This window comes from Chionomys nivalis, chromosome 22 (genome assembly GCF_950005125.1).
Source record: "Chionomys nivalis chromosome 22, mChiNiv1.1, whole genome shotgun sequence".
In the NCBI taxonomy this organism is placed as follows: Eukaryota; Metazoa; Chordata; class Mammalia; order Rodentia; family Cricetidae; genus Chionomys; species Chionomys nivalis.
The window spans coordinates 23,564,040-23,589,519 of NC_080107.1; the positions used below are offsets into that span (position 1 = coordinate 23,564,040).

The 25,480-nt window shown below is 41.4% G+C and overlaps 2 non-coding genes across 2 annotated transcripts; one reads left to right on the forward strand and one right to left on the reverse strand.

Annotated features, from left to right (window-relative positions):
- Nucleotides 1-6,885: 6,885 nt before the first annotated feature.
- On the forward strand, nucleotides 6,886-6,956 carry Trnag-gcc (transfer RNA glycine (anticodon GCC)). Its single transcript has one exon. It is a non-coding gene; the product is annotated as a tRNA-Gly (tRNA).
- Nucleotides 6,957-7,197: 241 nt separating this feature from the next.
- Nucleotides 7,198-7,269, reverse strand: Trnaa-cgc (transfer RNA alanine (anticodon CGC)). The gene has a single exon. It is a non-coding gene; the product is annotated as a tRNA-Ala (tRNA).
- Between the last annotated feature and the right edge of the window lie 18,211 nt (nucleotides 7,270-25,480).

Below are 25,480 nucleotides of genomic sequence, written 5' to 3' on the forward strand. Positions count from 1 at the left end.
TAATTTCTGTATTTAACTTTTTCTTTTTAATGCAGTCTCATGCAGCCTAGCGTGACCTCAAAATCTCAATTCCTCTGTCTCAGATTCCCAAGAGCGGTGATTGATTGCCTGTGTTCCCCAGCACAAGAAGTAGCCAAGATATTATTGGAAATAAATCCAGTCATTCGGTCTTGGGAGAGACAGTACAGCGGATGAGAGTATTTATTGCACTTGTAGAGGGTTCAGGTCTCAGTACCCACATGGCAGCTAGGAACTGGCATAAGTCTATTTCCACGGGATCAAAAGAAGCTCTCTTCAGATCTCTGTAGGCTCCTGCACTCACATCGGGCACATAAACACATTCAGGCGCGTGCACGCACACGCACACACACACACTCACACACACTCACACACACGAGCTCAGTCCTATGTCTTGGCTTTGCTATTAAATACTTTGTCACCTTTGGTTTCATAATACTGCTTAATTTGAGGAACTGATTAAATCAATAATTGTAAGAATAAAGCTAATATTATTAATAAAAATGTAATGGTCTCTGCCTAGTCAAAAGTTCAAGCCTACAGTGTCCTCCTATTTGGTTGGGTCTCCTTTCTCTTACAACCTGGTACATTATACTTGGTAATTGTGTCGCTTAAAGTGCAGAATCCGTCACCCCAATTCTGGAGGCCAGATTCCAGAATGTGGTGTCATAATATGTGCTTCCTCCTGAAAGCTCTGAGGGAGATCTGGTTTTGTATTTTTCTTTTACTTTTGTGATTTTCTATCAAAAGATCGATTGCTATTGGATATTGGTGATTATCGATAGGTGACTTTATATATTCAGTTGGCAGCCCAGATAGACATTACATCAATATTGCATTAGCAATTATAGAGAGGGAGGCAAGCAAGTGGACTTTCAGATAAGCTTTCCAGCTGTGCCTGTTTGTGTGCACAGGTAGCCAGGGGGCCGTGAAGCCAGGAGAATCTTGATTGTAAGGTCAGCAGGGAGTGGCTGTATAGGAAGACCTTGTCTTAAAAGACAAACCAAAGGACCTTTGACCACAAGGATAATGTGTGAGGAAGGTTAGGGCAACAGCAACAAAATACAAGCAGTAAATAGTTAAGAACTAAATTTTGAAACGAACCCAAACTATTGCTGAAGCTTAGGAAAAGGGAATAGCAACACAAATCTGTGAATATACAAAATCCCCCAGAAAAATCAGTAAAAAAAAAAAAAGTCACAGGGTTTACCAATAGAGGATTTTGCTATATTATTATGCATTCATTATTTTATTCATAAACTGTGAAAAATGCCTGGTGACAGAAATCTAAAGAAGGCTTTTTGTTTTGTTTTGTTTTGTTTTTTTTTTCTCGAGACAGGGTTTCTCTGTGGCTTTGGAGCCTGTCCTGGAACTAGCTCTTGTAGACCAGGCTGGTCTCGAACTCACAAAAATCCACCTGCCTCTGCCTCTCTCTCAAGTGCTGGGATTAAAGGCGTGCGCCACCACTGCCCGGCTAAAGAAGGTTTCTAATCTCACAGTTTGTGGGTAGCTGTGACGGGGCAGGCACTGCAGCAGGAATGCTGTCAGGGTCTCCTAGATCCTGTGCCGTGAGGAAGCACAGAGAGTGTGGAGCTGCCCCTCAGCCTGTTTCTCCCTTTGCTCGTTTATTCTGCCTGGTGTGCCAGCCCCTGCATGGTGCCACACACATCCAGGGTTCTTTCATGCTCAGCTAGCCCTCCTCGCAGATACCTGATAGACACTCCTAGAGGTATGGTTTCTGGGTGATTCTATATCCGGTCAGGTTGACACTGAAGATTAGTTAGCACAATGCATTTACTTTATTTTTATCTTCATCCTTTTTCTCATTTGTTGCACACAGAAGGTAACTTAATGGCCCTCCTGTTGGTGATAGGTTATTATCTTAAGGCCGAAGCCTCTCTTATACTGTGTGGAAGTTGTACATACTATTTACTTAAGATCTCACTATGGAGCCCAAACTGACTTAGAACTCACTATGTAGATAGACAAACCTCACACTCACAGAGATCTCTCTGACTCTGCTTCCTAAGTGCTGGGATTAAAGGAAAGCACCACCAGATTCAATTATTTATTAATTTCTCTCATATCTTTATTACATTTCCTTTGCCTTCCCAGAAGCCATCCTTGTGGGTAATAACACACATCTTATTGTTTATATGAGATATAGAGAAGCATGTACTATTGTCTTTTTTGTAAATAACTTTGAACTTCTGCCAACTATAGAGTTATATCTCATTTCATAGCACATATTGTTCACTGGGAAATATTTTTGAAAGTTCTCATGTTGCTCTGGGATACATCAGGACGGGCCCATCTAATTTGCATGGTTCTTAGCAAGATGAAAACACAGAGAGATCTGTTTAAGTATAAAGAAACTGCAACATGGCAACAGAAGAAAATAAAGTTCGAAGCCTTGCTTGACCTTATATGTTATAAACTCATGAAATTCCCCCCTTTGAATCTAGCAAAATTTACACAAACGGTAGAAATTAAAAACCGCTGAAGTTTGAGAATGAAAGATTGGTTGGTTTAGGTCAGCTTGACACAAACTAGAATCACCTGGGAGGAAGGAACCTCAATAGAGGTGATGCCTTCATCATGGTAGCCTATAAATATGTTGGTATAGAATTTTCTTGATTGTTGGTTAATGTCGGAGGACACAGCCCTCTGAGAATGATGTCACCCTTTGGTTAGTGGTCCTGTGAGGTATAGAAAAAATAGCTAAACATGAGGCTAATGCAAGTCAGTGAGCAACCTTCTTCCACCTTGGCCTGTTTCAGTTCCTGCTTATAGGTTTGTGTCTGGAGTTCCTACTCTGTCTTCTCTTCATGGTGGACTACAAACTGTAAGCTGAAATAAATCCTTTCCTCCACAAGCTACTTTTGGCATGGTGTTTACTACAGTATTAGGACACAAGCCAGGACAGCTAATACAATGACATGTTACAAATGAGGAAAACCAATTCTCTGAGATGTAATTCTACATTGTGTATCCAGATTGCTCCTAGCATGGTGGAGCACATCCTTAATCCCAGCACCTAGGAGGCAGAGGCCAGCAGATCTCTGAGTTCAAGGCCAGACGGGGCTATACGGTGATACTCTGTCTTAAAAATAAATGAACACTCATCTGTCCCCCAGCAATTTTATTTGCAGGAATTTATTCTGCAGATATTATAATCATGCAAAATGGTACGAGTTCAAAGCAATGACTGTAGCATTGGTCCTACTACAGAGCACCAGGAGCAGGGTGAGCATCGTCTGCTGAAGACCCATCTGAAGGCATGACTCAGCCGCTATGTCACGCATTATCCTACCATCCTCACACATCTTAGGACTGCAGCCATGGTCTTTACTCCCATGCCTTGAGTCCAATCTTTAGGAAACCTGGCCTGAGGATACTACTTACAAATGAGAAATGGAAAAATTAATGTCTTAATTCCTAACCTACAAATACAGTTAAAGGATGTAAAAAGAGCTCCCTTTCCTGCCTCTATAAAATGTAGCTGCCTATGTTAAGGTAACTTTTTCTAAGATGATTTTTTCTCTGGGGAATAAAAAGCAAAGCTTGTGGCTACAACCATGTGTATTATGTCATGTACATACACCATGCACCCTCTCTGCTTTCCAGTAAATGAAATATTTGTATTTCCTGAGATGAGGTGGGACAAAGTCCACTTTCAATGAATAGGCTTTCAGTTGAATTTTGAATCATAAGCCTAAATTACTTAATGCATAGATGTGTGTGTGTAGACACTTTAGACACAACATGACTTGGGAAGAAGAAAGCCATTGGTAAGGGAGGCAACAGTCACTTCTGCCAAAAGATGGTGGTGGTCGCGTGGCACCGAGACTCTTTGAATAAATGCTGCCCCCCAAAAAATAGGAATCAGAAGGGTGATGAATTCATACTCGCATCTCCACTCCACACTGTGTAGGGCTTGGAAACCAATTCAGTTTTAGAATCAATAATAAAGAAACAAGGAAATTCTCAAAAAAAAAAAAAGGGAGAAAGAAATGGGAGAAGAGAGAGGAATTGGTGAGGGAAGAGAGACAATTCAACTAGTAGCTGCATGGACCATAGCAAAGGAGATGTGGGTGTTCTCAGTCTAGGGAGTAAGGTGGAATCATCTACCCCCAAGTAGGAGAGATTGCTGTGAGGAGGAGGAGCAGAATTCAGTTCCCTTTAGGACAGAAACCTCAGAGTTGCTGACTGACTGGGCATGCCTGGGAACTAGGAAATGCAAGCAGGTGACTCTCAATGACCGCCTTCCAGGAAACAGCGCGGGATCCTCAATGCCTGCACGTGAGAATTATACCTGGGTTCTTCATTTCCATGCCCTGATTTTCATCCTTAGGAAAGTAGGCCTTAGGGTACTACTTGTGATTCTAAAATGGAATAAGTAATGATTTAATTCCCAGCCAGTAAAGGGCAGTCCAAATGACAGGCTCCTCCATTTCCCCAGGGCTAGTTTTTAACCTGGGACAGAAATAAGCCACGTGTATTAAATCAATACAATCACTCACAGCTTTAAAAAAAAAAAAAAAAGGAAGGAAGGAAGGAAGAAAAAAGGGCGCTCCTTTGCTGAGTGTATTTTACCAACTACTTCTTACCTCCTTCAGATGGCCTAATCCTAACTGCGCTTCACAGCCAAGCCAACTCCATCCTTGGATTTGGTACCTTGAGCAATCACCCAAAGATATTTCTACTGCAATATAAGTCCAAAGACATTATGTGACATTTTACAATTCCATGCTACTCCTGTGCTTTCTTGTCCTCTCTTTCATTTTCAGTGGGGACAGTCTCTGTGAATCAGAGAGGAGACCAGACTAGAGAAAGTGGGACTGTGTGCCCATGCTCAGGTGCAGTGGGCCAGTCTCAGGAACTTTGCATGCATTTTGATAACACAGATGGCAAAGTCACTGCCCACTGAAACATTTCTGCTGCTTCTCTGGTGCCCACTGCCCACATGCTCAGGGTTATGTTCTCAATTTTCTACCCATCGGCTCTTGAATCATCACTTTCCTCCTCAGCCACTCCTGCGGTCATAAACCCTTTCAGTTGTCACTCCTTCCTTTTTCCCTTTTGCTCTGGAGACTACATTGGCCTTGAAGTTGAGGCAATTCTTCTGCTTCAGCGGACCAAACGCTGGGATTATAAGTGTGTGGCATCACCCCCAGCTTCTTATTTTTCATTAAAAAAAAAAAAAGACTTCAATTTTGACATTTCACATATGAATAACACACTTTTCACACACACAGTAAATCTGGATTATACGTATTAAAAATATATATTTGTCTTTCTGCATCTGGCTTACTTTGCTTAATGTTACGATTCTCAGCTGTAGTCTCAAAGTTCTCTCTCCCTCTCTCTCTTTCTTTTTCAAGTTTCTGGCTTACAAACTAATAAGCAGATGCTAGTGAATGAGGGGCTTAAGATGATCTTATAAATTGAGGTGCAGGGCAAGGAAGCAATGGCTTTCCTCACTGGCCTGGAACAACACTGGAAGGTCAGGTCCTTTCCACAGTGATATTTTAAACCCCATTTCTGCCCCATCTCTCTCATTTCAAAGAACAAACTGTGTTCAAAGTAAAATGGTTTTGACCTTGTTCTCTCACAGGTGCTTGGGATTGGAGTTTAGATTTTTCCAGAGCTCTAATACCTTATACTTTTCGCTCGTTGTGATTCTGTAATTCATTTGCCTTCGAATTCTGCTGTTTACCCCCACACTCAAAGCTCCTTAGGAACAATCTCATTATATAAACCCTTACATTATTTCAGTGACTGCTTAGGATCTTTCGTGATCAGCATTCGACTATTCTGAATGTATAGCAATCTGAGTTACATTGCAATATTTCAGGGGAACAGATTGGGCAGTCGCCAAGTCCTCAGACATCAGACATGATCGGTGCCAATCATGCCCCTAAACGCCCGGGCCTCATCATTTAAGTTGGAGCAATTTACTTCACTAGGATGAAATCCACCTGCAACATAGGCATCAAGCCTCAGATATAGTCACTGCTAGGATAGCTCGTATTTTATTTTCTCCTGGAATTTTTCTCAACTAGTCAAAGGCCCATCAAAAGTTTTGAAATTTTCATTCAAAAAACAAACAAGCCAAAGATGCCCAAATCCACAGTCTTCTATGAATTACAAACACATATTTACATTGAACTCATTTTTTTCTTTCCTGTTACCTGATTCTTATCTATACTGGTTGTTCCTCGGCGATGCCCCTTTCCAAGAAAACAAGCGCAGATTCAGACTCATTCTGAGTTGAAAGGGATCCTGGGACTATCATTCCACAAACCAAACAGGGACAATTTAGAGAATCCAGGTCACTTGGTTAGAGTAAGTAATGATTTCCAGTTCTGTGGGGGTCGGTGTGACAGTTCGGCGTTCTCCTCATAACTCCAAGTTTCTGATCCGTGATTCCTATTCCCAATCCTGAAAAATTTTCCACTGTGTAATTTTGTCTGAGTATTTAAAACAATTGATGAAAACCAAAAGGGGTGAGATACACAGGCCGGTGATCACGTAATTCTTTACAGAATACAAAATCTTCACTTGTGTCCTTTGTCAAGAACAAGAAAACTCAAAGTTTAACAAAAGTTAGAACAGTGAGAATTTTAAAATGTTAATGTTTTGCCAGTTTTTAGCTACCATTGAATTAAAATTTTTGTGCCATGTTCTAAATCCTGTGGTTGGCAAAAAGAAAAAAAATTCCAAATACAATACATGTAAGAGATAAAAACTGAACGAGAGTAAGAAGAAAATTCTATTCTTTTTTTTCTGATTTTTGAATGAACACACAATTAACAAATTTAATGGTACCTAGTATAGTATGAGAGAAGCAGCTTTGGTGTGCTTGCATTGGTGGTTCAGTGGTAGAATTCTCGCCTGCCACGCGGGAGGCCCGGGTTCGATTCCCGGCCAATGCAATATGATCAACTTTTTGCACAAACCTTGTTTTTGTGAAATTATCAGCATTAATAAGGAACGGAAGTACGAGTTTTCTTTCCGAATCTTTCGTTTCACTTTTTCTTCTAGCAAACACGTATCTGTTTTCCATATTTTGTAGATTTTTCTTGGCCTTTTTGTTTTGTTTTTTATTTTTCGGTGTGTTAGTTGTGAGCAAAACGTTGGTAAAGATAGAAAAAAATCAAATCCCTTGCGGCTGCTTGGAGATGCCGGGGATTGAACCCGGGACCTCACACATGCGAAGCGCGCGCTCTACCACTGAGCTACATCCCCCAGCCTGTAAGACCAGTCTTAACAAGCGTACTCATTCATGCAACTGAGAGCCGCTCTAACGCGTAGAACAAGGATTCGGTCTGACTTCATCCTAGGACAAGTTACTATGGCGCATTTCTTTCTTTGTGCTCTCGATTTAGGCTGCGCTCCTGTTGCACCTGAGCCGGCCCCTTGCACCGAACCAGCAGCTGAAATTTAGCCGCCAGGCGAGTCGCAGCGAGGGCTGCGAGCCGGCTTAGCCTGGGTCCGCCGGAGCCCGGAGCCTTGAGCAACCAGAGGTTCTGGACCGTCCCTCCTCCCAGTTTCTTCCCAAACCCAACTCCGTGAGCCTACTGCGCAGGCGCCGGAGATCCCTGCGGCCTGTTGAGTGGTACTGAGTTTTTTTTTCCGGAGCTAGGTTACAGACCCGGACTTCTGCCAGGAGGTCAAGTCCGCTAGGGGAGGGCCGGTGGTGGTAGTGTTGGTGGTGGAGGAGGAGGAATTGCGGGCTTAAATGACTTAAATGACCACTCAAATGACTTAAGAGACCTATTGCTGCATAGGCCTGTCTCTGCATTTAAGAGTTTTATAGATTTATCTGGGTATCCTGCACCGTTGGAAACCCCCTACGTGTCAGGAAAACCACATCAAAACTCCGGTTTACCCAGTGACTTTAACCTTTCTGCTCTGTCTTTTGGAGGACCAGATCCACAGAGATTCTTTAGATGGAGGTTATGGCCAATTTTTGCAGCTGAAGAATGATTTTGCTATTTGTTCTTCCTTTGCATGAGGCTCAGGTTGAAACAAAACTTTGCTGTCCCCCTCTTGGTGGCTTGGGCATGTATAAATGATAAAGTATGGTAGAGAACCTTTTCTAGATAGTCTTTTCAGTCCTTTGATATTTACACCTTGGGCCAGTTGGATTGACGGATGCACGTATAACTAGGTGATATGCATATAACTCTTTTAATGCCCTCGACATTCCCTGACCTAATCGTGCCTCGGCCCTAAAATTTCAGTCGGCTGGGAGCAAGCTAGATGATCCGATGGGCCGGCTATCTTTGAGTGAAGTAAGGTGTGTGTTCCTTCCAGGTGCATTTAAAACTGATTCCACTCCAGGAGGAGAGGCTTTGTGGTAGCTGCTTCTGCTGCTAATGGTGGCAGGGTAAGTACCTGGTGTAGATGGGGCTGCGTCAGTTGATTTCCGTCCAACCTGTAAGGTTGAGGCCAAAAGGCTGCAGCAGAGCGAGGGCCTGGTGTTGCCTCACCCTTGGCTCGTGCAGAGGTCAGCTCTGCAAAAGGCAGAGCGGAAAGTAGAAATGTCAAAGTCACTGGGTAAACCTCAAGCTTCATAATCACACCTTGCATTAAGAATAAGTAAATGACCATGTTTGCTCACAACAATTTAAACAAATGATAATTCCGATTCGGGTTTTTTAATGAGAACAAATCTCACTTGGATCTAATTCAGCTGTAGAAAAATGGAGTTCGGGGGAACAAGTAGACAGCTAGCTATCAAGGAGGCCTAATATATACCTAAGAATGCCCAGGTATTCCTTCCCAAGGCATCAGACACACACACTGAATCAGAAATTGGAGGCAGATCTAGGTCTCTATCCCAAGGTTTTCACCAGGGAAATTGGGGGTGCTTGCTGTTGCTGGCTACTTGCTCTGGAATTCCTTGAGGTGCCTTTCCGCGTCTCTGTCTGTTTTACCTACTACCTGAAACCTTTTCTTTCTCATAGTTCTTTCTCAGATAATTCCACTTTTGTGGTTTCTAAGGCAGAATCTTAAATGTAGCCCAGGCTGGTCTTGAACTTTGCACAATCCTTCTGTCTACCTCCTAGGTGTTTGGATAATAGGCACATGCTGCTAGGCCGGGCTCTCAGTAATTCTGAAGATTTCAGATCTAAGTATAGGGAAACCTCATCTTAAATGCCACTCCTCCAATTCCACAGACCCTCAAGTCCCTCAAGTCAGTTCTCAACCTACGGATCTCGAAATATGTGTTTGGTCTTAGGAAATGAGACACCACTCAGTAGTAAAATTACAGTTATGAAGTAGCAACAAAAATAATTTTATGGTTGGGGCCACAACATGAGGAACTGTATTAAAGGGTCGCAGTGTTAGGAAGGCTGAGAACCACTGCCTGGAGATTCACCTAAGAAGGCCCATGAGCCTAGGCTCCAAAACCAACAGGGACTGTGAAGCGGTATCACAGGTCTGGCTTAGCCCAGGAAGATAGCTTTAACTTACTGGACCATTTCACGACTGTGTTGATGGAGAGATGAAAAAGGAGGCGTGTTTCAGAAAATTCCTTGAATCACATCCATTTAGTATGCAGATAAACCTTGAGCCTCAGCAAGCTCAAGGTTTGAAAAGGCTGATCAGATATCCCTAACTATAGAATTTAAAAGAACAACCAAGCTATCCAAACAACCACACTCAGACAGACGAGTCTGTCTCCTATGCTCCTTACATTCCTTACATTACATTCGGTTGGAGAAATTTTTTTTATATTCCCAGATTTTTTTCCTACCAGAAACCTGATACCGAGATGTATACACACATGTGTACACATGTTCACGCCATGTGCAACTCTACTCTGAGCGCCCACCCCACCCCCAATAATGTAGACTGAACTTAGAGATAATAGGACAGCTATTCAGCTCCTGAGCTGAGATGCATTCCCAGTCCCCTTTTCACTTACTTATTCTGGGACAGGGTCTCACTCTTGCCTAGGATGGGCCATGGACTGTAGCTCAAACAGACCTTACATTTTCAATCCCCCTGCCTCAGCCTTCCAAAGAGCTAAAAGCTCGAGCCTGCACCACTAGAAGCAACTCAAACCTCTTTCTAAAGCAAGTGGTGTTTGTCTCTGGTACTGCGTTTGCTTATCTTGTCTCAGCTCTGAGCACACATGATCTGGCAGGTATTCCTCAGCCCTCCGTTAGAGCCAGCTACAAGTTAAGGTGTCCGTTCTCGGTCCAGGAAGTGGACTTATTCCTTATTCCTGACCGTGTCTTGGAATCACAGGAACAGCTTTTGAAAAAAGATGCAGTTGTTTATTTGAGCCCAAACCTGAACCAACTAAATTAGTGTCTCTAAGGGTGAGTCCAGCAGCAATGTGTTCATAAACGCATGCCTCTATTTGATAAAGAGTCCATGTATAATGTGATGATTTGGAATATATGCACATCATGTAATGACTGCATTTTAATTAACATATCCTTCAAAGCTTACATCATGCTTTAGTTCCAAAGGACTTGTTCATTTTATAACTGAAAATTGGTCCCCAGTGTTCAAGTTTCTCCATTTTCTTCACAGCCTTATCTTTTGAAAATTCTTCAGATGATTCCAATGTGCAGCAAAGGACCTAAAGCTGCACGGCTTCCGTGTAAACAGGAGAACCCTAACACCAATCTGTGGTTCTCAACCTTTAGCACATATTAGGATCACTAGGAAGGCTGTAAAACTAAACTGGTACTTGCATCTCATCTCCAAATATTCTAATTTAACCAGTTTAGGGTGGCCTGGGCATGGGATGTTGGAAAGGCTTCCAGGTAAGTCTCTTAGGAGCCAAAGTAGAGTATCATTGCATTCAAGCGTGTACTTTCTCAAGTTCTCTACTTGTGTGTGAACATCCAAGGCTGCCATAATTCTGCAAGTGGAAGGCTCATTGCCCAGAGCTCCCCCACACTCAGGAATTAGTGCTGCTGGAGGATGGAGCTGACTCATTCCAAGTTCTCTTCCTTATTTTCCTTAATGTAAAATCAAACTGGTGGAGGCAGGTGTTTTAGTGCTAAAAATGAGCATTTCTTAGCCTCGGGTTCTGTGTTCTCTACCCCACATTCTTATGAATGGATTCCTTAAGTGGGGTGACCCTGCTGATTCGCTGCCAACTCTGAGGCTCAAGAAGGGGCTGGGCAATGAGTGGGAGAGGTGCAATTTGCACTTGGCACCCAGTGTGCTTGGTGTGTGTAACTTCCTGAGTTAAAATCCGGATTGCTTTACTCAAGCAGCTTTTCCAATACATTTTTTTTTGTTCCTCGGGGACCATAACCATTGGTAATTCTTCACCACCACAGTTAATTATCGTTAATACCAATCTGAGGGCCAAGAAAGCAGCTGATTACATTTACTACAGAGAAAGTTAATAAACATTACTCTTTTCAATATGTATCCCAAAGTGAAAAATTATACTGATCATGGTCTACATGTAGAGTCAGAAGTGTTCATCAAACAGTAAGTTAGATCTTACATGGAAAGCTGCAGATTTAGATTCTAATCACAAGTAACTTAGAACAGAAGGAGTAATGTATTTAAGGGGGGGGGGGTCACAAAAGTCTCATACATCAGGAAAGTGTCAATGGGCACAGGTTTACAGAGGGTTATTTTAAGATTAGAAGGAGTAAAAGAATAAATGTCTTAGTGTGCTATGAAACATTTTTTTCTGAATTTCAATGATCTGTTCATCCCTAGGGGTTTTGGCAGTCTCTATCTCCCATCACTAGAAATGGAATCTGTAGTTTCTCATGGTTGTCTCTGATTGAGACTTGTCACCGCTGGGTATCTGCATGTCTGTGACATGTGTTGCCTTACAGTTCAGTGAGGACAGTGGTACAAAGAACTCCTAGAGATAAATGAGCACATGGGATTCTACCAGAGGATAAAGGTGTTATGAAACTGGGTTATGCGATGGCTGCACAATGCAGTAGACATCCTAAAAGTCACATGATTGGAAGAGGAATGGATCAATGACAACATGCAAATTGTAAGAAGAGGGAAGTATGTTAGGGACGGAAGGTTTCAGTAGCATGGAATCCTATGGGAGGTTCCTTAGACACACTGTGTTTTTCTGTTGATAACAGAAAATAAAGCGCTGAAGCACAGAAGATCGAGAGTGGATGACAACAGCAACCATTTCCCATGGATGCAGAAGGAGAGGAACGCATCTTCAGCAGAGATAGGAAACTGCCATTCAGGTGACATCTTACCCACGAACTGCAATAGTGAGTGATACCTGTGCTGGCTACGGAATTGAGTCCAGGGGTACATTGCAGCACAACAGAAACAAACGTTCACAAGCGTTTGAAATCCCCCGTGTTTACAGAAGGAGAGCAGCTGAAAGCAAAAATCAACCCAACCTTTCCTCAACCTCATGCCTCTACCCCAAAGTTGTACCTTCCAAGAATACTGCTTTCCCTTAATATCTGCTCCTCATTCTCTGGCAGGAGATCTCACCTATAGCTGGCCTCATGGCCACAGAAAGCAGTTAGGGTCTTTATTATCCCAAGGTGTATCTTCTCCTAAAGACACACCCAGAAATGTGACCCTTTCTCCTCTCATATTCTACAAGCCAGACCCTGATCTAATTCAAGCTTCACACGAGTGCAGAAAGAGAAAGAGGAAGGAGAGGAGGGCTCAACACACTGGCCCTGAGCTGGCTGCTTTGGGACTTCAGTGGCTGATAAATACTCACTGAAGTTTAAGCAACTCTCTCCGTTCTTCCCTCCCTCCCTTCCTTCTCGTCCTACCTCCCTCATTCCTTCTCTCTTTCCCCCCTTCTCCCCCATTTCTTCCCTCTCTCCCCTAAATTTTAATTCATAAAAAGGAAGCTTGTCATGATTCTCTCTGGACCAAAGTAAACACACAGAAAAATGTGGCCCATGTGACCCGGCAGACATCAGATATATGTGCTTGAAGCAGTGTTAGTCAAACTTTATAGGTCAAAGCGGGAGGTGCGATTCTTGTCACTACTAACAAGGCTGGTGCAGAGAAGCCTACCAGCAGCCAGCAATTTATTTATTCCTCTCCTCTCCCCTCCCCTGCTCTCCCCTCCCCTCCCCTCTCCTCTCCTCTCTCTCTATCCCCTACCCCTTTCTTTCTGTTAACTCTAGGTAAAGAGCATCTATAATACTTTTTTGCTTACTTAGCCTTCCAAGGAAAGGAAGCAAAGGCAATGTGCACAGGAAAGAAATAATCTTCCTCAGCACTTCTTCTTGCTTTCTACTTATTTGTCACTGGTCATAGCCAAATTAAGAGGGGAAAGTTACCACAGCCTGTCCTCTGAGTTCAGAAGTTTAACTTCCCAAAGACAGGCTTCCGGTTGCTTTCTTTTACTTCTTTTCTTTCTTTCTTTTTATTTTTTTTTTCTTTTGGTTTTTGGAGACAGGGTCTTTCTGTGTAGCCCTGGATGTCCTGAAACTTACTATGTGGAATATGCTGGCCTCAAACTCACAAAGATCTGCTTGTCTCTGTCTTTTGAGTATTTGGATTAAAGGTGTGTGCCACCATGTCCCAATTCTCTTCTGCTAGTACTATATATATATATATATATATATATATATATATATATATATGTGTGTGTGTGTGTGTGTGTGTTTATTTATTTGTGTATGTGTGTGTATAAGTGTATCTACTAAAGCTGGAGTTAAGGTAGTTGTGAGCTACCCCACATATGGCTGCTGGGATCAAATACCTCTTCTTCCCCATAGTATAGTTCCCTCCCCTTCTCTTTTTATTCCGTGGTGGAGATTGAACTTGGGACTTTGAACATTCTAGGTAAGCACTCTACCAACGTGCTATATTCCCAGACATTAAGTTCTTGAATTTTTTAAAACATTTATTTATTTACTTATACTGTGAAACTGAGCTCCAAGGGATCAGTGCCTCTGGCCTCTGTGGGAACCTGCATATAGACCAACATAAACAAAATAGAAATAAGATCTCTAAAGAAAAATGAATGTTGTAGTGAGTACATTAGTTTACCTCTGTAAATACAGTGCTTGGGAAGTTGAGGCAAGAGGAGGAACAACTTAAGTTTGCAGTTAAGAGGCCAACCTAGTCTACATCGTGAATTCCAGGCAAGCCTGGACTAAAAGATGAGACTCCATCTCAAAAACAAAAAATAAAACTGCAAATGTCGTATAGAATCCCGAGGAAAAAGTTCCATAGCAAATAATCCCAATACATGTATAATTAAACCACATAACTAAATATAATTACGCAAGGATTACATAGCTATATATATGCTTTAAGACAACTATACAAATTTGCTAAGGTAAGACATTTCTAATACCAGCCACTAAATATTAATTGATTAAGACTATATAATAGATGGGAATTGTGAAAGAAGGAAGTGGTATCTAGTTTTCTGGCTTCAGCAATTATATACAAAGTGCCCATTAAAAAGAAAGCATTCAAAGAACTATGTAGTTCAGCCTGGTCTTGAACTGGTGATCCCCCTGCCTCAGTTGCCAAGTGCTTAGGTACAGGTGTGTGCCACTGTATCCAGGTGAGTGAGTGTTAGTGAGAGTCATTAACCCCATTTCTCCTCTGTGCAGCTTGGAATTCATCCATCTTTCCCATAGGAGAGCTTAGGTAGATACTAACATGTCTTTGGAGACAAGAAGTAACATTTGAGCTGGGCATGGTGGCGCATGCCTTTCATCCCAGCACTCAGGAGGCAGAGGCATACAGATCTCTGAGTCTGGGGCCAGCCTGATCTACAAAGAGAGTTTCAGGGCAAATAGGGCTGTTCCACAGAGAAACCCTGTCTTGAAAAACAAAAATAAAACATCATCATCATAATAATAAAAGAGATTTTGAAATATGTGTATGTACGTAAATCTGTCAGGCTGGGTAATAAATACCTAAAAGTCCAGCACTCAAGAGGCTAAAACAGGAGGATGCTGAATTCCAGGACAGACAAGGCAGGGAGGGACAGTGCAGCCGAGAGGCTCTGCTATTGAGAAAACAGGGTCATAGAAATGAAAGAGAGCATTGAAGAGGAACATCAAGAATGAACAGGAAGGAATAGGGAACCTAAAGACCAAGAAAGAATGAAAAAGAGGGGCTTCAAAGACAGGAAATCTGGATCATTTCAGAGATCCATGGAGGAAGAGAAGGCTTTGAAAGGGTGGCTAAGGTCTGGGAATTGGTATCAGTGATAGAGTGTTGGTCTACCATATGAGAGGCCCTGAATTTAAACTCCTGAACTAGAAAGGGAAGAAAGGACAAGCTTTAAAAGACCTGAGGAGTCAGGCAGAAAACTCCAGACTTAATGTTTCCATGAGCAACATCTGGTTATCTCCAGTGACAGCTATTTCACCAAAAGACTGAATGCTAATTCTTCTAAGAAGTGCTCTGAAATTTACAGTGGTTTTTATTTTCTGGAACAAGTCCCTGTCTTTCTTTTACTAAAGCAGATGTTTCATGTACTTTGCCTTTTAGTACCTACCTCAAAGAAATTTCCTTCGAAGCAAATGCATCTGGATATAAGAAAGAACAAGAGGCACAGATCAGGGCCTTCACAAACAGTAAAGTTTCTTTCTATTTTATTTTTGTTCCTACCCCCAAATTTATTCATTGCTCAGTAAACAGATCTCTATTGAGCACCTACCATATACTAAGCCCCATTGTAGAGTGGGACATCTCACAGCAACACAGCTAATGCCATTCCTATCCTGACCTCAGTTAAGGCCAAAGGATTAACATCCAAATGCAAAAGAATTATTTGCAAGACAAATGCCGGTAGTCTTTGCCCGTACATACATATAATCCAAGCACTTAGAAGGCTGAAACAGGAGGTTGGCCATGAGTTTGAAACCATCTGGATCTACATAGAGAGACCTGTCTCCAAAATAAATATAAATAACAAAGAAATCATCAATAGTGCAAAAGGATATGGTTGAAATTGCTGAGGGTTGTACATGAGCACATGGGGTGAGAATCTTGGTCCATATTTAAGGCGTCTGGAACAGTCTGATGAGACAAAATGTGAGCAGAAGATGCACAGGGGGAAGAAAAGAGCATTCTAAACAGAAGGATCCGAATAGACAATGACTAAGAGGGCAAAACCATGATGATGGATTTAAGGAAGGAGAGAGAGAGAGAGAGAGAGAAAGAGAGAGAGAGAGAGAGAGAGAGAGAGAGAGAGAGAGAGAGAGAGAGAGAGAGAGAGAACAAGTGTTCACTGTAGTGTGGGCTATGAAAAGCAAGAGCTGGAACTGAGAAACAGGCAAGTTCCAGCTCATGCAAGTCCTGGGAAATATCCCAGGACCCAGAGAGCCCTATGTACAGTTCTGTAGAGGCAACAACCTAAAGTTTTATTTTACAAAAATGGGAGCTGATAACATCATTACGTGCCTGCTACCAAGCCTGATGACCTGCGTTGATTCCTGGAGCCCACATGGCAGAGAAGGGAACTGACTCCCGATATAATGTATTGAAAATATAGAAAGGAGACTACTGGAGGCTTATAAAAAAGGATTTGCTTTTAAAATTTATGTATATGAGGGTTTTTTTTTACCTACATGTATGTAAGTTCAGCACATGTGTGCCAATGGAGGTCAGAAGAGGGCTTTAGATCCCCTGGAGTCAGAGTTACAGCTGATGGTGAGCTGCCATGTTCTCAGGAAGAGCAACCAGTGCTATGAAACCACTGTGCCATCTCTCCAGTCCCAACTGGAAGCTTCTCAGTGCCCAGTAAAGAGTCCATTTTCAGAAAAATATTAATCTAGAGAGCTTACGCAGTCCATTATGGTGACAGCTAGCAAGATATGCATTAGACTTCATAGTGAATATTTATGGAAAAGACAATGTGTTAATATTTGCATTAAATGGAATATTTTATTAAATTTATTATCTAATAATAGGTCTGTGATGTGGGATGCCCCTCTGCATGCTGTGAATGTGTTTTATTGTTTAATAAAGAAACTACTTTGGCCTATTGCAGGGCAGAATGTAGCTAGGTGGTAAATCCAAGCAGAGAGAGGGAGAAAGAAGTCAGAGTCAGGGAGAAGATGCCAGCAACTGCTGGAGAAGCAAGATGTGAGATAATAAGCCACAAGCCTCATGGTAAAGTGTATAATAATAGAAATGGGTTAATTTAAGTTGTAAGAGCTAGTTAATAACCAGCCTGAGGTAATAGGTCTAACAGTTTGTAATCAATATTTGTAATTAATTTCAAGCCTCGGAGTGATTATTTGGGAACTGATGGATGCGAATGTGAAAGAAACCTCCAGTTACAGGTCTGCTATATTTGTGGCACAATATAGTACTGCTATTAAATATATTTATTGTGGCTTTCAGAAAATTAAAATAAATCTGCATGTGTGGTTCGCATTGTATTTCTGCTGGATGTACAGGTTCTAAACTTCACAGTGGAAGTGGAGAAAAGCCTAGGAATACTGAGACAGAAGGTGGGTTTGGAGACCTCACACACTCTTTTACTTAGGACTTCTATTGCTGTGTAGAGACACCATGACCACGGCAACTCTTGTAAAGAAAAGATTTAATTAGGTTGGTTCGCTTACAGTTTCAGAAGTTCAGTCCATTATCATTGTGGCACAGAGCTTAGCAGTGTGCAGGCAGATATGGTGCTGGAGAAGTAGCTAAGGGTCCTGCATCGTGCAGGCAACAGGAAGTTGACTTAGACACTGAGCAGTATCCTGAGCACAGGAAACCTCAGAGCTCACACCCACAGTGATACACTTCCTTCAACCAGGCCACACCCACTCCAACAAAGCTGCACTCCTAAGAGTGCCACTCCCTGTGAGATTATGAGGGCCAATTACATTCAAACTACCACACATACCAACTGGGTCCATGGGGAGAAGCAAGAAGAAGGAATAAAAAGACTTTCTTAGTTCTCACTTGAGCGTCTCAATGAATGTAGAGAACGCTACAGAAACCTTGGGGTAAGAAAGGTTTTGTTCTGCTTGTAAGATGAGAGAAGAGTCAGTATATCTAATGGAAGTAAAAGGTATCAAAGAGAGGAACTCAGACTGTGCTAAATCTTCCTCACAGAGAAGAAAGATGTAGTAGATACCTTATAAGAAAAGAGGAGGATAGGTTCTGGCCAAAGATTGTTAGAGACAATGGAACACAATTGTATGAAAATGATTTTATTTAACAAAAGAGGGAGGGAGGAGAGAGAAAGGGAAGGAGAGAGAGAAAGAGAGAGAGAGAGAGAGAGAGAGAGAGAGAGAGAGAGAGAGAGAGAGAGGAGAAAGATACGGAGAGACAGAATGGGAGAGGTGTTAATCATGAGGGAAGCTGATTTATAAATTTTTAGCCATTCAAGAAATATTAGTTTCTTTAAACAGCTTACATAGAAATCAATAAGTGATTTCATATTAGAATCATATTCTACTCTTCTCCCCACAAACACATAGCGATGGGTCTGTCTTTCTCTCAACACACACACAAACGCACAGCTCCCTACAAACAAACATGAGTCCAGGTTTTAAGACAAAAACATTCCTGATGATTTAGGAGAATTTTATCAAGTTTTATGTTTTCTTTCCTTGTTGCAGATCAAGAAAAGATGGTCTCGCATTCCACTAACAAAGGAACTTCAGAAGTGTGCTAAAATAATAGCTCTAAAGGTTAAAGGTGGCCATTCCCAAGCCGAAGCAGCATTTTTAGTAGTGGATTTTGATGCTGAAGACTGCTGAATTAGGAGTCGGAAGACCTGGTTTCCAATCAGATTGCATAGGTTTCATTTGTGGTTTGGGAGACAAGATGCTTTCCTTTTCTGAATTTCCACCTTCCTGTTGCTAGAAAATGGTGGTTTTTACAGTTCATAAAATGAAACATGTCTTTGTGAGGATTCAGTAGAAAAAGGTGTCAGAAAGTCGTCTGCAGCCTGTGATATGCACATGGAGCTTGCTATATGACTGGGCTCTTGCCTTCTCTCCAGTGAGGATGTTTTACTTTTGTTTTGACACAAGGTTGTGGCCCAGGTTGGCTTTGAATTAGCTGCAATCCTCCTGCCTCACCCTTCAGAGTACTGGGATTAAAACTGTAAATCACCACACCTGGCTAAGTAAACACTTCACTTTTTTTTTTTAAATCATGACTGCTATTGTATTGATAATTCACTTTTAGGATTAAGAATGAAGTTATAGAACTATGATTTTAAAATTTTTATTTATATATGTATGAGTGTTTTTTATGCCTACATACCTGTGCATGCCAGGTGAATGCAGAAGCCAGAAGAAAGTCTTGAATCCCCTGGAACTGGAATTACAGATGGTTGTGAGCCAACGTGTGGGTGCTGGGAATCACACCAGTGGAATAGCAACCAGTGCTCTTAACAACTGAGACATCTCTCAAGCCTCTAGTATTATGATTTTTGATACGTGGGCATTTGCTTATTGGTTACTTTTGAGTTTTGTAGGGTTTCTGTAAGATTTTTTAAGATTTATTTTTTCAGTGTAGATGATTGAACCCTCAGCTGGTGCTTGGTAGCCAGAAACACTAAAATAAATAGATATTAATTTGAAAGAAATCTACATGCCATGCAATTCACCCCCTCGAAGTATACACAGTGATAGTTTTAGCTGTATTTAGAAAGTCATGAAGCCATCGGCTTTATACCTGGGCCTGCTCTGTGGCTGGAATGTAAAAAATTCCCTACATCTTCTCCAAGAATGAAGCTAGAAGCGACAAATCATTGCATGCCACCACCTCCTCTGCTTTCGCAGCACTAATAGCCTTCTGCTCCATCGATGTCCTCTGCTTTAGGACAAGGCTAGGATACTACAGAGAAAACACCGATGGCACAGAATGGAATTTTTCGCTTCCTGCAAGCTGGACAAGTCTTGGCCTTGACTGTCTACTCTATGAATCAGAAGATGTCTGGGAGGGGAAATGAATCATGATTTGGCTAGTTGGGAGAGTCCTCAGCTCCTCCATGAAACTGTTTCTAATTCAAAGGTCTTCCTCTGTTTTAAGAATGCAGGATCAATGCCGCTTCCTAATATCTTTGGACAGAGCTGATTGACATTTCAGATTGTCAGCTTCCAGAACTCTGCTGTTGACTCAGTCTATCTCTGTTTAATTAGAGGGGAAAGACTGTTAAACAGAAACAGTTCATTGTGCTCATAAAGGGAAGTGTGGCAGGACAATGGAAGCTTTGGAGAATCACAACTGTTTAGGCTGGTAGCTTAGATGCTTTGAAAAATCCATTTCTTACTCTGTGGAGAGAGAGAAATGTTCTAAAGAGAGCTTTGCTGGGGGATTCAGGCAATGCTCTTTTCCGGTTTTCGCTGTGAGGATTTCTGATTTTGTGGTATAGTAAATATTTCTTTTTCTTTATTTTTAAATATCAAACCAGCAAAACAATAGTGGTAGCTTCCTCATGATGCCCTTACCCCCAAATGCACTCTTCTTTCTCTAAGTTGCCTTGGTATTTATCTCAAAAACAGAAAATTAACTAATACACAGCCCTTGACTTACATCCATACCCTACAACACTATGGAACCAGAGTTAGAGGGAGAAGGGGCTAAACTTCAATTGACTTTAATTCTGGATGCTGTCTGTTGAAATCGGGGCATTGTGGGGATTAAGGATCCAACCTCTCCCTGTTCATCTTGAACTAGTTGATCAAGAAGTGAACTTTGGGTCAGGGGTTAACATCTGTGTTCATACATCAAAAGAAAGCTGACTGTGTGACTTCATGTGGCACATTGTACCAGGATGTGGATGAGTCAACGGACAGATTAGAAAGGAGTCTTCAATCACCCAGTGTAATGACACTAATCTATTAGACATGGAAGAAGACAAGGACTGGGTAGAGTAATGGTTTGCTATAGACAGACAATTGGGTTTCACTTTCTTCCTTCCTTCCTTCCTTCCTTCCTTCCTTTCTTTCTTTCTTTCTTTCTTTCCTTCTTCTTTCTTCTTCTTCTTCTTCTTCTTCTTCTTCTTCTTCTTCTTCTTCTTCTTCTTCTTCTTCTTCTTCTTCTCCTCCTATTCCTCCTTGTCTACTTCAATTTATTTTTAAATTTTAATATTTATGGAACCCAAGTTAACTTTGAACATTCTATTCTATTGCTTCTGCTTCCTAAGTGCTGGAACTGTAGCTGTGTGTTAGCATACTCACACCACTTCCTCTAAACCCTTGAAGAGGATCAGATCAATCCTTTCTTTTTACAGATAAGAAAAAAAATAGAGGCCAAAGCTAGTAGAATTTAACTAGACCTTTTTTTTCCTCCTCGGTATAGGTGGTTACACCTATAAAGGAAGTTGTCTCTAATAAAATTCACTGCTAAATTAAATACTGTGTTCAGGGTAAGAATCTAAAGGCATGATGAAGAAATCCTTAGCCTCTGTTAATAGCCCAAACATTATATTTTAAAAAATCATAAGGTTAAGTGAAAGCAGAGGGCGGGCTATGTTTTAAAATTGGTTATTTTCCATGCTTTTAAAATCAAAGCAGACCACAGGTAATGTTTAAGGTTGGTTGTTTTCCTCTGCTGTGCACACGACTGCCATTTTCGTCTAAAGCTCAGTTCAGTCTGTCTATGGATGCTTTCCAGACTCCAAAGAGCTCTTTCTGGGGACATCACTCAAGGAATTGGTAGCATTTCTCCATATTCGTTGCCTCTTGTTTTGAAGCAAAAAAAAAGTACTACCCCTCAATAGTACTGTCAGGTATGACCTGAGGCGTCCTGAGTGCCAGGAATTACCTTGTCATCACACTCTTGGCAATTTTTGGTTGCCCATCAGCCACGTCACAAATAACACTCAGTTTTCCCAGTCAGTCTTTCCAGGGACCCGATTCACCTCTTTCTGTTTGGGTTTCCATGCTGACATTTAGAAAAACAACAGTCACTCAACTCATAGAGCCTTTTCTCTATGCGCTGTACTAATTTTAATATTGACTTTCTCCTAAAAGCTCCAAAACATTTTAAGGATCCCCCCCCCTTTTTTTGCAAGATTAAGCTTCCAAGCTTGTATTTTTAAAGTGCTTCCAAATTTTTTTCTTAACATATGTTGCACGAAGTCTGTCCTATTAACAGAACTAAATCCTCTTCCAAATAGTATAAAAATCCAAAGATTTAGCCTTTCAGATAGCATTTCTAGGCTGTACAATTGCTTTGAGCTTTGTGTTCAGTTCCGACCATCTTGATTAGGTTGGGTTCTCCCATGTCTCTTGTCTAGGAGTCATCAAAGAATGTGAGTACAAATCCATTTCGGAAACACTCAGTTTGCTGTCTCTCTTGGTAAGGACACTATTCATTGTGCCCATAAGGACAAAAAAAGATGTTTAAGAAATGAACACAGCAATATATCACTTGATTCTAACATTTTTTTTTAAAGCAGTTCTCCTTTACATCCCCCTCCCGCTCAGGAAACTCTAAAATCACAGGATTTGATAAATATGTGTAGCAAATTAAGGATTTTCGAGAGGTGTTATGTGTGTGTGATTAAGCACTTTGATGCCGGAACCACAATGCTTCGGCTTGGAGCTGAGCTTTGCCACTTCCTTCCTTCTTCGGCAACCTTGAGAAGGTCATTAGTCTCTCCATGCCTCAGTTTCTAAGGAGGAATGGCAAAATAGAAGTGAAGATAAATATCAAGTATATGCAAATCTATTTGGACATGCCTAGTGCACAGAAGTAATAAGTATAAGCAGTTTCTATATAACTGCAAATACCAAGGATAATGCTACCATAGGACACTGCAAACAAGGGCTTCCCAGGACACAGGCTATTTAGGGGGAATTTGAGATAAGTTCCCATACATTTTTATTCAGTGCCTTGAAGTTTTATCTCACTATTTATTTTATTAGAATTGTTATGAATTGTTAGAATTTTTATTTCTTGCCCTGAATTTCAATTGCCTCATAAAGAAACGAGGTTACAGTAGGAAGTAGTTAAGGTCCTTCTGTGGCTGTTACTTCTGATTTTATATGGATTTGGCATCCATTTCGCGATAGGTGTAGGAATCAAATAAGATCTTTTTGATTGGTTTTGACGAATCTGGGCCTTTGAGATGCTGGGATGCTGCTGTGAGAGAAATGTTCTAGAAACTCCTGAGCCATATCTGGGATAAAGTGTGGGAGAGGGCAGGAGTGCAGTGCCGTCTCCTTGGAGGGCCCTTCATAAACTCCAGCCAGATCTTTTACAGACTTTTGGTAAGGCTTGAAGCTGAAACAAATACCCAAGAACTCATTTGTGGTGACGAGTTCTTGATTTACTTCCACTGTGGGTAGGTTCCGGAGCTCAATTCAGGCTGGGCCTGGTGGCACACACCTGTAATCCCAGCAGATTGGTAGCTAATGAAGGAGAACGTTAATCTGAGATCCATAGATCCCATATCAAAACCTAAAAAATTCAGTTTTGCTAGAAATGAGCCAGATAATATGAAAAATATGATGATCTAAAAATTTCATTGTCTTATTTAGTACCAAGACTTCCTTGGGCTGTATATAACCCTGAATTCCTTATGTTCTAAGCCAAATATAGTGATGGTTTGCTGTGTCACATTGTTGTCTAGCTCTTCCATCTAGGTAAATCTCACTGTCCTAAGCAGGCATCGGGACTGGCATGCTTTTTTGTCTCCGTTAGCATTTTCACAGCCTGGGCTATAGATTCAACCCTACTACCGCTTCACAAAGGGATCTCCGTGCTTACTCCCAACTCATAGCATGTTATCTCACGCACTGTCGACAAGCCCACTCCTCAGTTAATCTGCATGCATGGCATGGCAAGAGATCTCCCTAAGGATGGTATCCTGTGTGCGTTCAATTATAATCCTCGCCAAAGGTCAGCTCTCTGCTCTGGGAGGCCCAAGAGTATGCAATTCTAGGAGTTAGGCTATTGTAACTCCTTTCTGAAATGTGGTACCAGTATAACTTGGTTCGCCACACTCAGCTTAAAACACACACGCACACACAGACACACGCACACAGACAGACACATGCACACACACATGCATGCATACATGCAGCTATTGTAATTTCTTTCTGAAATGTGATACCAATATAACTTAGTTCCCCACACTCGGCTTAACTCACACACAGTTGCACGCATACATGCACACACAGGCACACACATGCAAACTCACATACCAGATGAAACAGACTAAGAGGATTCACAAGGGAAGAGAGCCGAGGCTTTTTGGTACTGCACATGTCTTTGAAAATCGTATTTTCTCTTAGTCTGTTCAAGCAGAATAAGATAGGTTGTAGCTTTTTTTTTTTTTTTCTGAGACAGGGTTTCTCTGTAACTTTGGAGCCTGTCCTGGAATTAGCTCTTGTAGATTTGCCTGCCTCTGCCTCCTGAGTGCTCGGATTAAAAGCATGTGCCACTACTGCCTGGCTAGGTTGCAGCTTTTAAATAGCAGAAATGTGTTTCTTATAGGTTTGGAGTTGAGAAGTCCAGTACCAAAGCTCCAGCAAATTTATCATCTGAGGAAGTTTTCTTTCACGGTATGTAGAAGGCAGCTTTTTGCTGGGTCCTCAGATGGAAGAGGAAATTGTTTCCAGGTCTTACTTTTTACATGGGACTAATCCAACTCATGAGGGTGCTATCTTTATGATTTAATCAGTCCCCATGGTTCTCATCCTTCCTAATGTTGTGATCTTTTAATATACAGCTCCTCATGTTGTGATGACCCAACCATAAATTATTTTGTTGATACTTCATAACTGTAATATTACTACTGCTATGAATTGTAATGTAAATATCTGATATATGACTCCCCAAAAGGGTCTTGACCCTCAGTTTGAGAGCAACCGCCTCCTTATGCCCTCATACTGAGAGGTAAGATATCAGCGTATAAATTAGATGTCATAGGATATTAGCACAAATATTCAGGACACAGCATATTCATAAAAGATGCAAAACCATGCTAAAAATGCAAACATTAGCTAAACTATTTACAAAGTTGTGAGCTGCCTGGAAGAGTCGTTATAGCTCCTGTTCTTTCCTCTTTCAAGAAGTTGCACGTAGCAACAGCATGGTCATTTTTATTGCTAAGAAATGTGAGTTATGAGTTTCCACATCTTTAAAGCTCATATTGATTACCTGAGTCATTTTTTTAATTGGGAAAGACTAATAAAGCATCTAGTGGTAGATATTATCTGTCAACTATGACAAATGAATGTTTATGTACTAATTATGCTTAAGATACAAGTATAAATAACTTTGCCACAAGTATGTAAAGCAAGTATCTGCAGCATACTGAAAATAGGAGATGATGTCTTGGTATGAATTCACTTTTTCTCCTTTGTTCTCTTTCCCCTGATTCCTTTCCTTCCTCCTCCCCACTTCCCTTTTCTTTGTTTCTTAACTCTATATTTTTCTACTCTTAAAACTTGACTAAGTCTGGGCAAAGTGGCACATGCCTGTGATCCCAAAGACTAAAGCAAGAATAAGTGAGTTCCCCCATAGCCTGAGCTACACAGCAAGCTATACAAACTGTTGTAATAGT